Source organism: Parasteatoda tepidariorum, chromosome 10 (genome assembly GCF_982258835.1).
Source record: "Parasteatoda tepidariorum strain Cologne lab strain chromosome 10, Ptep-v5.0, whole genome shotgun sequence".
NCBI lineage: Eukaryota > Metazoa > Arthropoda > Arachnida > Araneae > Theridiidae > Parasteatoda > Parasteatoda tepidariorum.
In genome coordinates, this window is record NC_141764.1 from 49,643,224 (window position 1) to 49,658,842 (window position 15,619).

The 15,619-nt window shown below is 28.2% G+C and overlaps 1 protein-coding gene across 1 annotated transcript in view; it reads left to right on the forward strand.

Moving 5' to 3' along the window:
• Nucleotides 1–2,265: 2,265 nt before the first annotated feature.
• The window catches only part of LOC107456269 (putative G protein-coupled receptor CG31760), a 263,150-nt gene continuing 249,796 nt past the window's right edge, over nt 2,266–15,619 (forward strand). The window contains exon 1 of the mRNA XM_087153064.1: nt 2,266–2,664. The gene's annotated coding sequence lies outside the window, so the exon portion shown is untranslated. The remainder of the gene's footprint in view (nt 2,665–15,619) is intronic.

Sequence of the window (15,619 nt, forward strand, 5' to 3'; positions counted from 1 at the left end):
CATTTCTCCATCTGACCTTTAATTTGCTGTTAAAGTATTTATAAATAGTAAAGGAAAAAATTTCTTTTAATTATAATTCTTCAAAATATTAGGTAATATATGCATAGTTTCAAGTTTCAAGAGCCTTTCTGGCTCTTGAAACTTCTGCCACAAATATGGGTCTTTCCATCAACGAAGATAAAACTAAATTTATAGAATGTAATCATGATCATGATCTGTAAATCATGATCCTTTATTCATAAATGGTTACACCTTTGAAAAGGTTTATGAATTCAAATACCTTGGAACAATGATCAATGACCAAAACAGCATAAAAACAGAAGTAGACAACCGAATTAAAATGGATAACAAGTGTTTTTTTGGGGTAAGAAAGCAATTAAGATCAAGCCTAATCAGTCAAAAAATCAAAATTAAAATTTATAAGACTCTTATTCTACCTGTATTGCTCTATGCAAGTGAAACATGGACACTAAACGCAGACATTCAGCGTACTCTTGGTCTTTTTGAAAGGAAAATCCTTAGAAATATTTTTGGCCCAGTACAGGAAAGAGGATGTTGGTGAATCAGATACAACTTTGAATTATATAGACTCTATGGACAGCCACAGATAGTGCAGGTCATCCGAAGCAATAGATTAAGATGGCTTGGCCATATCTGGAGAGGTCCAGAAAACAATGCAGTATTTTGAAAGCTTATTTTGAAATAGCACATACATCTCTTTTTCATTATTTCTTTGCATAAAAACAGATTTTCAAAAAATTACAACCCAAGGAATATAACTATAAATATTACAAGAAATTACTTTTGACTAAGTTTTATTTTTGAAAAAATAAATTTTTTTTTAAGTAAATGATTTTTTTAAAAAAACTAAGCGATTTTAATCGTGATTTTAATCATGATTTAATTCATGCCAATCCTGATTTGAAGCAAAACTAAATAAATAGAGAAAAGAAATAGAAAAAAATATATTAAGTTATTCATTCCCTGAATATCGAATAACCTATTGGTTCATTCGATTAATTTTCTTACTGTTAGTTTCTGCTTATTGTATTTGAAAAAGATGTTTATGAATGTTTTGATATATTAATAAAAATAAGTTTTCATTCTTGATTTCTAAACATGATACACAATCGAAGGTAAGCGAAGATATTTAATAGCCATAACAATACGTTGCATCATTTACTTGATGAATCACTATTTGCATAAGAGTATTTATTCTTCACTCTCCTTCTGCAAATTGTAAGAGATATCTCAGTTTTTCAATAAAAATGAAGTAAGTTGTTGAGCAAAAAATCAACTCGACAGTATTTTTTAAAATTATACCTTTGGTATTATAAAATTACGCTATAACTATAGCTCAATGAAAATAACGTTCTTACTTATTTTTGCTTAAAGTTTTTTCAATTATTTTTAAGCAGCTTGATTATTGATTGTAATTATTTTTATACATTTTTATGAACTGTTAATTAAGGATTATAAACATATGAATGCAATGATAAATAATATGGCAAAAATAGGTGAGAGCAAACATAATTTATTTTTGAATGAATATTGTAAAATTTGTGTTTTGAAATAACCTTTCTTTTGGTTAAAGTAGCTTAAAAAAATATTTTGTTTTTTTATTTTATCACTAGTTTCTGGTCTAAAAATAAAAGAAATTATATTCTTAATATCTGAAATAATCCCCTCATATTATATTGAATCAGTTTATTTTAAAATTAAAATATTTATCATGAAATTAAAAAAAGTTTGCATGCCGACATTTTTAATCAATGAATCATTAAATAAGTAATTTATTACACTAAAATATTGACGATCTTTGTAATATCTTTCAAAATTATTTTTTAATTAAATAATGTAAATTTAACAAACATTGAAAGGTTGTTTTATAGAACATTGCAGGCATTGGATAAAAAAAAGGAGAACATTTATGTTTAAAAGCACGTAATTTGAACAGTTATTTAGCCTCTGTTAAGATCTGCAGTAATTTTTTTATAACTGATTTACGTAATGAAATTAAGATTAAAAAAATAAAAAATGCAATATTTTATTCATGGTATTTTAATTTTTAAATAACTGTTTTTGTAAATATTTCATAGCCTTTGATTACATTCATTATCTCATCGATTATTTCCTTCTACAAGATCTTTACTCAAACTTTTCGATCCACAGGTTCCAAAAAAGATGCTGAGGGAAAAACTACGCCAAGGAGAAGAAAACTTGGCGATGGATTAAGGAGCTTCATCCCTTTTGGCAACCCTAGCTGCTGCTGCTTTGGAAGTCCAGTTTTCTGTGGAGAAGATGCAGCATCGGCGACTTAAGGGTGATAAAAAAATCATCTCCCTTACTCATCCTCCTTAACTCTGCATCTTCCTTATCTCACGTTCAGCCTTTATTCTTTGAAGATTTTAATCATTATCATTTTATCTTTGTGCTCTTAAAACAGCTGATTTCATCACAGTGTTTTTGTTGCTCAGTGTTGATTTTTCAAATCTTAAATACCGGAATTCGGAAAAAAAAAGATAATATAAAAACCATGATTTTCAGTTGAAGAAGATAAAGTTATTCCCATATATAGTAAAATGGGTACATTGTGGTTCTGAAAATAGATTTTGTTTCTTTTTTAAGCCCTTGGAATATACAGGTGGCTATATCCTTCTAGAGGTATGTTTTTTTTTATTGTTTTGATTTTAATATTATTGATTGTAAAGAAATTTTATTTAAAAGTAATATTTATTATCGTTTGAATTATTCTTGTCTTAAATGTTGTGTTTAAAATTACTGCTGAATTGTTTTTTTGTAAACAAAAATTGAATTATTTTTTTATTCATAATATGTGATCGCTATTACTAGGATATATATTTATTAATACACTAGCAATAGCATATTTCACTCGCTAATTTTAATATTCATTGATATTTAGTTTAATTAACATAATAATTAAACTAAATTAATAAATCTTATCACATTCTATAGAATAAGATATAATAATAAATATCTGATTTATTTTAACAGTCCAACTCCCTTCAAAGATGTGAAAAGAAATGAAACTCCCTCCTGATTAGTTGCTAGAATTTTAATAACGATTTAATGTTTTAATTTTACTAATATATCACTTAAGAAAAATTTTTAACTTATTTTTATGATTGAAGTAAGAAATACAAACTTGTACTACAAACAAATTTTTAAACAGCAATTTCAAACATACTTTATTTAAACTTTTTGTTGAAATGTTTTTCGTAAACATCGACAGAGGAATTTGCTTTTTATATGTCACAGTTAATATTGAAAATTATTAAATACTTCAGAATTTAACATAGTTTAAGACCCACATTTTAAAATTCGTGGGTTAATAACTAAGTATATCGGAAGTTATCATGAAATAAATATTAACTTTATGTTTTATGAGCGGCTGTAAAATAATAATAAATACGTGATTTAATTTTATAAGTGGAACATCCCCTTTTAAACATTTTTACAGGATATTAGAATTTTTTAAGGGATGACTATAAAAGCTTTTCACCTTTATTGATATACTAGTTAAATTATGGTTATGATTTAAGTAAGGTATACAAACTTTTTCCAATACAAACTTTTTTTTATTGATTTACTGGTTAATTTATTGTTATATGATTTAAATAAGAAATACAAACTAGTTCTTACCCAGACTTCTTATTGATTTACTAGTTAGTTTATTGTTATGAGTTAAATAAGAAATACAAACTTGTTCCATCGCAAACTTCTTATTGATTTACTAGTTAGTTTATTGCTATTATTTAAATAAGAAATACTAACTGACTCCAATGCAAATTTTTTTATTGATTTACTAGTTAATTTATTGTTATGATTTAAATAAGAAATAAACTTTTTCCAATATAAACTTGTTTATTGATTTACTAGTTAAATTAACGTTATGATTTAAATAAGAAGTACAAATTTGTTCCAATATAAACTTGTTTATTGGTTTACTAGTTAATTTATCGTTATGATTAATATATTTGGTCTCATGTAGTACATTGTGCATAACACAATGTATGATATACTACAATACACATATTTTCATCTTTTTTGTGACCAATGTTTGATACAGAGAGGAATGGAGACAGCTTTATAATTAACATCTACCACAGTATGAAGTTTCGCATTTTGAATGTTTTAGGAGCAAAAATAAGATTATGAATGAGCGGTAATGTAAACATATACACCAAAGAGCCATTACGTTATGACCACCCTGCTAATAATATGTAGGACCACCTTTAGCCCTTAAAACTGCTAGCACCCGCCTTGGCATTGATTCCACAAGGTGCTGATAGGTAGTTTGAGGTATCTGGTACCAAGCGCTCTAAAACTGGTCCTGCAAATCCCTCACTTTGCGAGGGGGTGGGATTTGGTTGTGGCAGCACGAATTTGGCAATGTTGCAGCACGAATTTGGTTTTCCAAGTAGGACCTCAAATACTCTATTGGATTAAGGTCAGGTGAATTTGGGGGCCAAGACATGACTTGAAAGTCACTGGAATGTTCCTCGAACCATTCTATGACGATTTGACCTTTATGACATGGTGCCTTATCCTGTTGGTAAACACCATTCCCCGCAGGAAAAACTGTTGCCATGAATGGGTGAACCTGGTCTGCAACTATGTTCAAGTAGCTTACAGACGTCAGGGATTGTTCTATGAGGATTATGGGTCCTAATGTGCCCCATGAAAACATTGTTCCAGGGCGAGAAACCATGAAAACCTGGGAGAGCCCATTGTTATGGATGGAGGGTGGTCATAATGTAATGGTTCTTCGGTGTATATGAGGTATGCTGTCAAATTCAAGCTAAAATGTATTTTCGATCGACATCAAGAACTCTCTCTATTTATATGTTACACAATATTTTATTACAAACAAAATATTTTTAATAATATTTTATTACAAGAAAAAGAATTATGTTATAAAGAATTTCAATGAAGTTTATTCGACACACAAATTTTATGAACAATCATTATTTAAAATCGGCCATTCTTTCTTACTTTTTTAGTATGGAAAATTATTATTATTACACAAATGCTTAAAAAAATCAATATGATTGGATTTGTTTATTTACTTACAACACATGTTTTCATGCGCATTAAAATCAATTTATGGAATTATTGCAAAAGCATTTATTTTAAAAAGCCCATTTTTAGTAATATATTCGCATTGACTCTATTAAACAATTGTCAATTTTATAGGATTTTTTGCACCAGAACTACATTTCTGTACGTAAAGTAGTTAGTTTAACTCAATACCGAAAATGGCGGCAACTGTACACCCTAGTTCAGATTATGTAGCTGCCCTATGACTTTTGTATTTGTCTAGTCATTTTTTATTCACAAAAAGTTTTAAATAAAATTTTAATACTCAATATACTACAATTAAAAAAAATTCAACTAGTCTTTTTTTGAAGAAAAAAAAAGCTGCTTAACGTTTTTTTAGTCAGTAAGTATTGAAATGTGTTGCGTTGAAAACCAAATTTAAAATAAACTGAAAAATGATTGTTATAAACAACATTGTGACAGAAATAGTTTTAAGACATAAAAAAAGCTTAAATTATGTGACTTAGGAAGGAAATTACAATTAAATCATTCTAATTAGGGAATGCTTTGTAATATACTATTTTTTCTTAGTTTTCATTCGTGCATAATATATCTTTTAAATATATTGAGCTCGAAACAATCTTGTGAATAAATAAATATAATTTATAAAGTAAAACTTAGTGAACACCTTCAAAATAACTTTCTTATGTATTATTTGTGTTAACTTATGCTGCATAAGTTATCAAATACTAGGGTTATTATAATCTTTGTTAATGGAATAGGCTGTCTGTTAGGAAATAATTACTGAACTAATGTTAAATTAAAAACCTGATAAAAGTTTCATTGATTATGCAGATAACGTTTCCTTGAATTTGTTGAATTTTCATATAGCATGTGAGCACAAGTTGTTTGCTCCAAAAACGCAACGTATGAAATTAAATAAAATTATAAATAAAATTAAAATGAACTTTAGGAAAAGAACATTTTTAAGCTATTTGCAGTTTAAATAATGTTATATTCGTTTGAAAAAATATTTCATCGAAAGCAATTCTAGTCTACGATTAAAAAACATATGAAGTCAGGTTCTGACATAAAAATAAAATTAACAAATCCGTTCGACAAATAAATTATTTTCCTCTTCTTTGAAAAAGTTATGAAAAATGGATATTGTTTTATTGAAATTTGACATTTTATTAAACATATTTTACGTATATCTCAAATAAACATTTACAGCAAAAATATTCAGTTACTTTTATGTGCATGGGAACAAAAAACAATTTTGTCCTCTATTAATACTTACATCGATAAAATAGTGCTATTTAATAAATAATTCCAGGAAACTGAAACGGTAAAATGTTACCTGATTAAAAACTTCCTTGGCTTCAAAAATATATAAATAGGAAGAAAAAAAACAGTTGACATATTTCAAGAGCTCAAAAAACGGCGCTCATTTCCAAGTCTTGCCAGACGTTAAGAAGAAGAAACAAAAGCGATTTGAAACGTAAGATAAAAAGTTGCCCAGCAAAAGAAAATAAAGGTGAGAAACAAAACTGAAAAAAAAAACTCCAGAAGCCGAGAGGGAAATTATGAAAAAAAATAGAACACGAAAAACCGCAGTGGTTGAGAAAGGCGAATTAGGGTAAAATGCATTTCCATGCACTATAGAGACGTCATGAGGAACTAATTTCATTAACAAGGGAATTTAAAATTTTAATAATGTCTTAATTAAAAAGATTAAGAGCCAGATTTAAAGTTAATTTACTTAATATTTTTCCAAATTGCGTTTCAATATAATCCATAAAATAAGCAGGAAATCCGGAAAACACCTTTTTGAAGATATTCGAAAAACGAAGATAACAATGTCGAATAATTGTAGAATAATTTTTATGTTTAATAATAAAATTACAAATAGGAAAACTTTTTTTATAACCAAATTTTCTTATTTTTATTTCCATTATCAACTATTCCATAATTGCGTTATTATAAGTATAAAAACATATCGCTTGCTCTATTTGTTTTATTTTGTTTTACAAATGTAAAATTTTCCATATTAGTAACTTTTACAAAAAAAAACTATATTTTTTTAGATATCCATTAAAATTTATTATCTATCTTTTGTTGTTGAAACTTATTATGTCCAAAACAAGGCTCTGTTTCAGAAACTTGAATTACGTTCTGTTATTATAAATTATCACGCTAGAATAACAAATCACGTTCAAAAAAGCAACTTTATTGCAGCGCTGCATTTATATTGTGTAAAATTAAGTATTCATATTTTGTTGTTGAAACTTATTCATACATGACTATCCAAAACAAGTTTCCATATCAGAAACTAGAATTGCGTTCTGTTATTAGAAAGTATCATGCTAGAATAACAAATCACGTGCAAAAAAAAGCTAATTTATTTGCAGCGCTGCATTTATATTGTGTTCAGAAACATAAAATTCGAGATAACGTTAACCGTTTTCAAGAGCATTAATATCGAAAAAGTAATTTTTAACGCTATCGTTATGGTAACTCATGACATTGTTTTCAATTCTAAAAAACAATTGAACGAGAAAAGTTTAAAAGTCATAGGAAATTACCTCTAAATCAATGAAAAACGTTTACGTTACCAAACTGAAAAAAACTCAGTTTTTCTTTATTGGATTTTCGAACTGTATTGTTTCTCCTTAGTAAGATGCCGCTAGAAAATAAATCAAGATGACGTAGAAGATGCTTTCTTTCTAATCAGTCTTAAAGACGTATGTTCTATTATTGGCGAACAAAAAGCCTTTTTGTTCTCCATTAAAGTGCTTTTTTACTTATAACTTTTTATTTTGCATTTTTTTCTTAATTTAAAAAGCAACGCGATAGCTTTAATGCATGAAGTGCATAGAGATGTCTGCTATCTTAATTATCTGCAACGTTTTTCGTTCATTAAATTATTCGGTCATTAAAAGCTTTTATTAAATGCACTATAATAATGATATAAGGAATAAATAATGATGTTGATGAAAGAATCAATACATAAAGCATGAAAATAAAAGGAACATTTCAGAAGATCAGTTATTATTAATTTAAAAAATAAATACAAATGAAAAAATTATCAAGTAATGAAGAGAAAATTTGAAACTCAATATAATTTCGGAATTGATTTAAATTATGATTTTTTTTACTAACATCACATATTTTTTCGCGTTTTTATTTTGCATTTATTAATTTTAAAGAAACTTGAAAGCTATTCAATGCGTTAGGTGAAATTGTATATAATTTTTATAAGTTTTAAATAATTTCGATTAAGTGGGCTTTAATATAGATATTATATAGCGAATAAAATAACGATATGTGCCAATAAATCAATAAAAAGAGTTGCAATAGGACTTTAAGACTTTGAAAAAAGGCATTAATAATTTTTTTTTTGAAAATTAATATTTTTCTTAAAAAAATAATTAATATTTAATTCAATCAATAAATACAATTAATCATCATGTGTGTAGGATGTTGGTCAATCAATATGATAGCAATATTCAGCTCCATCGGAAAATTTAATTCAGAAAAAGAACGCACTGTTTCAAGTTTTATGACTATATTGTCACAGACGTTGAACACAATATCCATGGATCAGTTGTAGAGCTATTAATATTATTACTAACTTGGCTATTTTATTCTTTTTAACATTCTGAACAGTTTCGATAGACATGAATTTTAAATGATAGTCATTTATTTTTCTCTGCATTCTGGAGTTTCCCTCCACAAGTATTTTCATACCTGCTTGCAATGAAGATCATTTCATTCTTTATTTTTCTCATTTTGTTTTTGATATTTAGCGAAGATAACTTTTTACATTGAGTATTTCTATTTTTTGCAGTAATAATGTATACTAGATAGGCATTTTTATTCAATAAATAAATCTCTAAAGTAGAGTTTATATTCTACAAACTGCACAATGCATCAACATAATCTGAAGGTGGTGATAAGATCCATGCACAGATATCTAACGCGCATCTATATATTTTAAAGTGGAATGTTAGTGCCATTTAAAGCTAAGGGATGTTGAAATTCCTATTATCTATAAAGCATATCTATGAGGTTGATTAAAGTGCCAGAAGCGGTAATACACTTCAATAAATAGGAACGACGCCGAAAGGAATATTTTCTCTTGATTTATTGGGTTTATAGATTTCTATAAACATTTAGATATTAACATAGAAAACCTGCTTAATGTGTCTTTGTTATTCTTGATATTGAATTTAAAGTTAAACTAATTATAAATTAGCCATTTTTTCCTACCACATCATAGGCTTGCAATTTATATCTGTTATAATTGGTTATTATTCTGGTTATGACAATACAGCATTACTAGTTGATTAGCCAATTCACAAAAACGCTGATTCATTTCACCATTTAATTCAGTCAATTGTTCCTTGATTCTTTGATTCGCTAACTAATTGGTTTGTCATCTTATAAATCTAATTTGACTTTCACTACTATGCCGATTCCAGAATTTTCTCTTAAACTAAAACACTTAAGCGCCGAATTATGAATAAGTTGCCTGATCGACTTTTTGTGTTCCAATCATAACTAGTAACAAAATATAACTAGTTGATTCGTAAATTAACAAAAATGCTGATTGATTGCCTTATTTCACCATTTATTGCAGTCACTTGTTCATTGTTTCTTTGATTCGCCGACTAATTAGCTTGCCATCTTATAAATAAATAGATAAACTCGCAATTTCACTAACATGCCGATTCAATGATTTCTGTCTAATTAAAACATTTAAACACCGAATTATGAATACGTTGGATCATTGAATTTCTGTCCTGTATTCATAACTAGTAATAATATATAACTAGTTGATTTTCCAATTAAAAAAATGTTGATTTATTGATTTATTTGACCATTTACCTTAGTCAGTAGTTCACTGATTCTTTGATTCGCTGATTAATTGACTTACCTTCCATCTTAAAAATAGATTTATTAATCCACAATTTCACTAATACGCCGATTCACAGGTCTCTAACTAATACGCTTGAACGTCGAATTATGAATATGTTTGTTCATTTACTTTTTGTCCCGTATTTCTTTCTCATTTGTTATAATAGGAACCATTTAGGTATAAACAGTTGCCATAGCTAGACTCTTTTAAAAAGAAGTTTTTAATAACAATCTGCTTTAAATGATGATAAAGAGAACCTATATGACTAAATAAGGGTTTCAACAAACAATCAACGAGGTTTTGATTAATCCTTATAGAAAATTGTGTTTTCTTTAAGTTGAAAAATTATGAAATGTGAATTCAAAGAAGACCAAAGTAATTTTTTAATAGAAGAAAGGTTTATCTGCACATAAAACACTAAGTCTAAATTTCTCTTTTTGCTAATATTAGCAGGAATAACCGAGTTATAAAATATAGCAGTACTCAAGGAATACTTAGCATTAAAATAAGCTTTTTAATAAATTTTTTACCACAATTTTTTTCCCGAAATAAAAACTATTTCTGTCAGAAAAAATTTCTACAATAACATTTTCTATTATATTAGGAAACTTTGAATTGTTTTCTTAAACATTCCAAAACTTATGAAAACTTTGATGTAGAACATTTAAAAAATTTTAAATAATAAGTTTTATCACTTTATTTTTAAAAATAAAGTAAAAACTGAATAGAGCGTTATCTAATTTAAAACTTAAATAAAAAATGCTTTGTGAATTAGTAAGAATTTTTTAAAACAAGTGAACTAGATGTTTTCGAAGATATATTATTATATATCTAGATATTTTCAAAGATATTAACGTGATATTTTCTCTATCTATAAAATTTTACAATATAGAAACCACTCCAAACTCATCTGAGTAACATGCAAAATTTTTTCAAAGCAATTAAAAAAATTATTAACAGTATCAAAAAACAGAAAGGATTTCATCGGCTTCTTGAGTAGAAAATAATTAATACAAAAAGGTATGAAATTAAAACGATTGATATTCAAAATTACATGTGTTGACTTAATACTTTTTCTGCACCGTTTATTGCTTTAACGAGACAAATCTAATTTTATTTTCATTAAATAAACTCTTTTCTATCATTAAAATATAAACAATTTCATATTTCTCGAAAGAACAATTAATTCCTGATAATCACGATAATCACAAAAAGAGTTTAATTGAATTTTGACTGTGACGTATTTGTTTTCAAACAAATCTACTTTTGTTTATATTTTAACTTACTATACTTACCATTTTAACTTACTATTACTTTTGTTTACATTTGTTTTCAAACAATCTACTTACACCATTGTTTTGAACGTGAAACGTTTTCCATTGGATAATCATAATAAATAACTTGTCTATATAATTTAATTACGAAATCAATTTGCACTAAACGTTAAGAGCTATTCTTTGGACAATCATAATTTTCATAATAATTTTTTGTTGATTGTATGTATCAGATGGAGCTCAAATTTAATTCTTTGAAAGGAAAAAAATAAGAAAACTTATAGAAATGGATATCATTTTAAATTATTTTAAAACGAAAATTACATAATAAATTTCAAAGTTACTCTAACAACTTACCTAAGAAAATGCTTTTGTTTAATCTATAAGGATTTAACTGTTCTTTTATTAATAAAAAGCATAAATTTTTAATTTAAGTCAAGCTGAAATATCTTTATATACCACTGAAAAATTTAAAATCCAAATAAATAAAGAAGCATTTAAACCTATTTAGCCACAAAGGAAATTGTTTTAGTTGAACCAACTTAATTGAAAACATCAAGACGATACTGCATTATTTATTAATGAATTTTCATTAGATGAAATCCCATAATTCATGAATAAATAATTACGTAAAAGAGAAGTTCCTTACATTTCGTATTAAAGATTGACTAACTTTCTGCGAAAGTTTATTATTTCGGTAAGAAACTAGTTTTTCTGTGTTTACAAAAGCATAATTTAGCTCTTGTTAACATAATTAAGCGAATTAAAATGTTTATTTTTTTATTTTGTCTTACCATGGCAAAATATTTTTCAGGGTTAAGTTACTTTTTAGTCATCTTACTACAGTTAAAAATATTGCTTTTTTTAAAAAATCAGGTATCAGTTATAATATTTAAAAAAAAAGAAAATGTTTGTCAAAAAGGTTTTCGAGTAACATAATGGAAAGCCGCATTTTTCAAATTGTTCAAAAAACAATTTTTTAAGGAAAAACTTAATGATTAACATGCAGGAATTAGGATGTATCTGTGTATTTTGCAGTGATCTAGCTGAATATTGAACAGTGATCTAGCAGCATATTGCGGAGTGATCTAACAGTGATCTAGCAGTATAATGCGTGATCTAGCAGTATAATGCGTGATCTAGCAGGGTATTTTGCAGCAATCTAGCTGAACATTGTAGAGTGATCAAGCAGCATATTGCGCAGTGATCTATCAGTATAATTAGTAGTGATCAATCAGGGTATTTTGCAGCAATCTAGCTGAACATTGTAGAGTGATCAAGCAGCATATTGCGCAGTGATCTATCAGTATAATTAGTAGTGATCAATCAAGGTATTGTGCAGCAATCTAGCTGAACATTGTAGAGTAATCTAGCAGCATATTACGAAGTGATCTAACAGTGTATTAAGCAGTAATCTAGTAGTATAATGCGCAGTGATCTAGCAGGATAGTTTGCAGCTATCTAGCTGACTATTGAGCAGTGATATATCAGTGAATTGCGCAGTGATCTGGCACTGCATTGTACAGAGAGCTGACACTGTATTATGCAGCAAGGGTGCCCACTGTAAAAAATCCATAGCCATTTCTTGGAGAGAATACTTTTAACTATTTCATACAATTTTGTAGTTTGAAAACTGTATACTAGATATTTAGGGAACATATTTACTTAAAGGGTCAATTTTTAAAATTATTGGGGATAATTTTTAAAATCTTGCTAATGGGGAATATTTTTCCTGTCAGATATCTATTATAGCATCAACGTTTTACTTTACAATTACAATGCAGTTACTTTGCAATTACAATTACAAAATAGCTAGTAAGAGAAACGCATTTACAACTTAACGTTTAGTTTAAGGGGAACGACAGTTTTTTGGGGGACGGGTAAGCTTTCAAAATCTTTTTTTTCTTTTTTTTTGGTGGGGGAAATTTCTTAGAATTTTGTTTTTAGTGGGGATTATTCTTTCCAGCAAAGTTCATTATATCTTCAACTCAAATTTTACATAATAAGTGAATCACATTTATAACCAATGCATTTGTTAAACTAAAATATTAGTTTCAATTTTTCTTTTTTCTTAGCTGGTGATGTCTTTTAAAACAGTTTTCGATTGTGTCAATATTTTGATCATTTTGATTATGCCTTTATTACATTAAAAAAGATGCAGTTTTAACGGAAATTTAAGCTTTTAAGCTGCATATTATTCTTTTTTTTTTTTTTTTACTGCAGTGCAAATAAGTCTCTTTTCAAAGATTAAGGGAAAAACTCTTTAATTTTGGAAGATACAACCCCCCAAAAAATGGTATCAACTGTTAACATTGAATGTTACAAATTATTCAGCGGAAAGTGCTCTAAGCAAAGTTTAACTTATAAAATACGTCATGTTTTAGAATTGGTATTATCATAGCTAAATGAATAGGAAAAGAAGCACAGGAAACAAACCCCGGAAAAAAAGTAACGGAAAATAAAGCTTTAGAAGAAAACTAAAGAAGAACTTCTCAACGCTAAAAAGTTCCTGAATTAGATATTATAAATTAATTAAATATTATAAACAAATTAAATTTTGATTTTAATTCACAATTGATGAAATAATTATATATTATTTTAAAATTAATTAATTTAGAAAGAATAGCTTGAAGTTTACGAAATAGATGATCACTTTATTTTTTAGTTCTTTTATTTCATATTCTTATGAGCTTCAAAAACTGTCGAATATCAATATTAACACTTATCGCATTGTGATGTGATAATCATATAAACATACTTTTTAAATAAATGATTTAAAAAAAAAAAACAATATTGTGAAGGAATATTTCATAATTGTTTGCAAACATCTTCATCTTATCATAAATTTAACTTCCTGAGAGAGTATTTCTAATTGATCCAAAAATATGAAAACATTCTAGCGTAGGAGGCATATAATTACAAGAAAATGTTTTTTAATAACTTCTTTCCACTCACTCTAAATTAATCCTTGCATATAAATTATTTTTTTTTCAAATATCTAGTTGTATTTAACTAAATGCTAAATCAAATAAAATTTGGGCTCAACGGCTTGAATCGAATTGATCATTAAATTGTTATAATTTAGAGAACAACGCATCACCACATTGTATGTGAGTTTTACATAGCGATTTACTTTACTCAGCGTCATTTTTGCAATAATTTTTCACAATGCTAATTTCGCCTCCTTTACAATACCTTTCTAACAGTGAGTTTGATTGGGAGATCAGATGTAGCTAAATAATTGTTTTAACAAAAATTTATTAAGTGTTTTTGTTGTTTGTGACAATGGGGAGGGGGAAGCTATGTATAGTGCAATGATCTAGTTATGTATCGTGCAGGGATCTGGCTATGTATTTTGCAGTGAACTGTGTATTGTGCAGGGATCTGGATGTGTATTGTGTAATGATCTAGCAGTGTAATTTGCAGCTATCTAGCTGTGTATTCTGTAGTTATCTATCAGTGTATTTTGCAGTTATCTAACAATGCGATCTTATTGTGTATTGTGTAGGGATCTAGTTATATATTGTGCAGGAGTCTGACTGTGAAGCTTGCAGTGATCTGTATTTGGCAGGGATCTAACTATATATCGAACAGGGATCTGGCTGTGTTTCTTGCTGTGAACTGCGTATTGTGCAGGGATCTAGTTGTGCATTGTGCAGTGATCTAGCAGTGTATTGTGCAGTGATCTAGCAGTGTATTGTGCAGTGATCTAGCACTGTACTTTGCAGTGATCAACCAGTGTATTTTGCAGTTATCTATCAGTGCATTATGCGGGGATCTAATTGTGTATTGTGCAAGGATCTAGTTGTGTATTGTGCAGGGATCTAGTTGTGTATTGTGCAGGGATCTAGTTGTGTATTGTGCAGGGATCTAGTTGTGTATTGTGCAGGGATCTAGTTGTGTATTGTGCAGGGATCTAGTTGTGTATTGTGCAGGGATCTAGTTGTGTATTGTGCAGGGATCTAGTTGTGTATTGTGCAGGGATCTAGTTGTGTATTGTGCAGGGATCTAGTTGTGTATTGTGCAGGGATCTAGTTGTGTATTGTGCAGGGATCTGAGGGGTGTATTGTGCAGGGATCTAGTTGTGTATTGTGCAAGGATCTAGTTGTGTATTGTGCAGGGATCTAGTTGTGTATTGTGCAGGGATCTGAGGGGTGTATTGTGCAGGGATCTAGTTGTGTATTGTGCAGGGATCTAGTTGTGTATTGTGCAGGGATCTAGTTGTGTATTGTGCAGGGATCTAGTTGTGTGTTGTGCAGGGATCTAGTTGCGTGTTGTGCAGGGATCTAGTTGTGTATTGTGCAGGGATCTGAGGGGTGTATCTCAGTGTATATGTATTTTGCAGTAATCTAGCTATGCATCT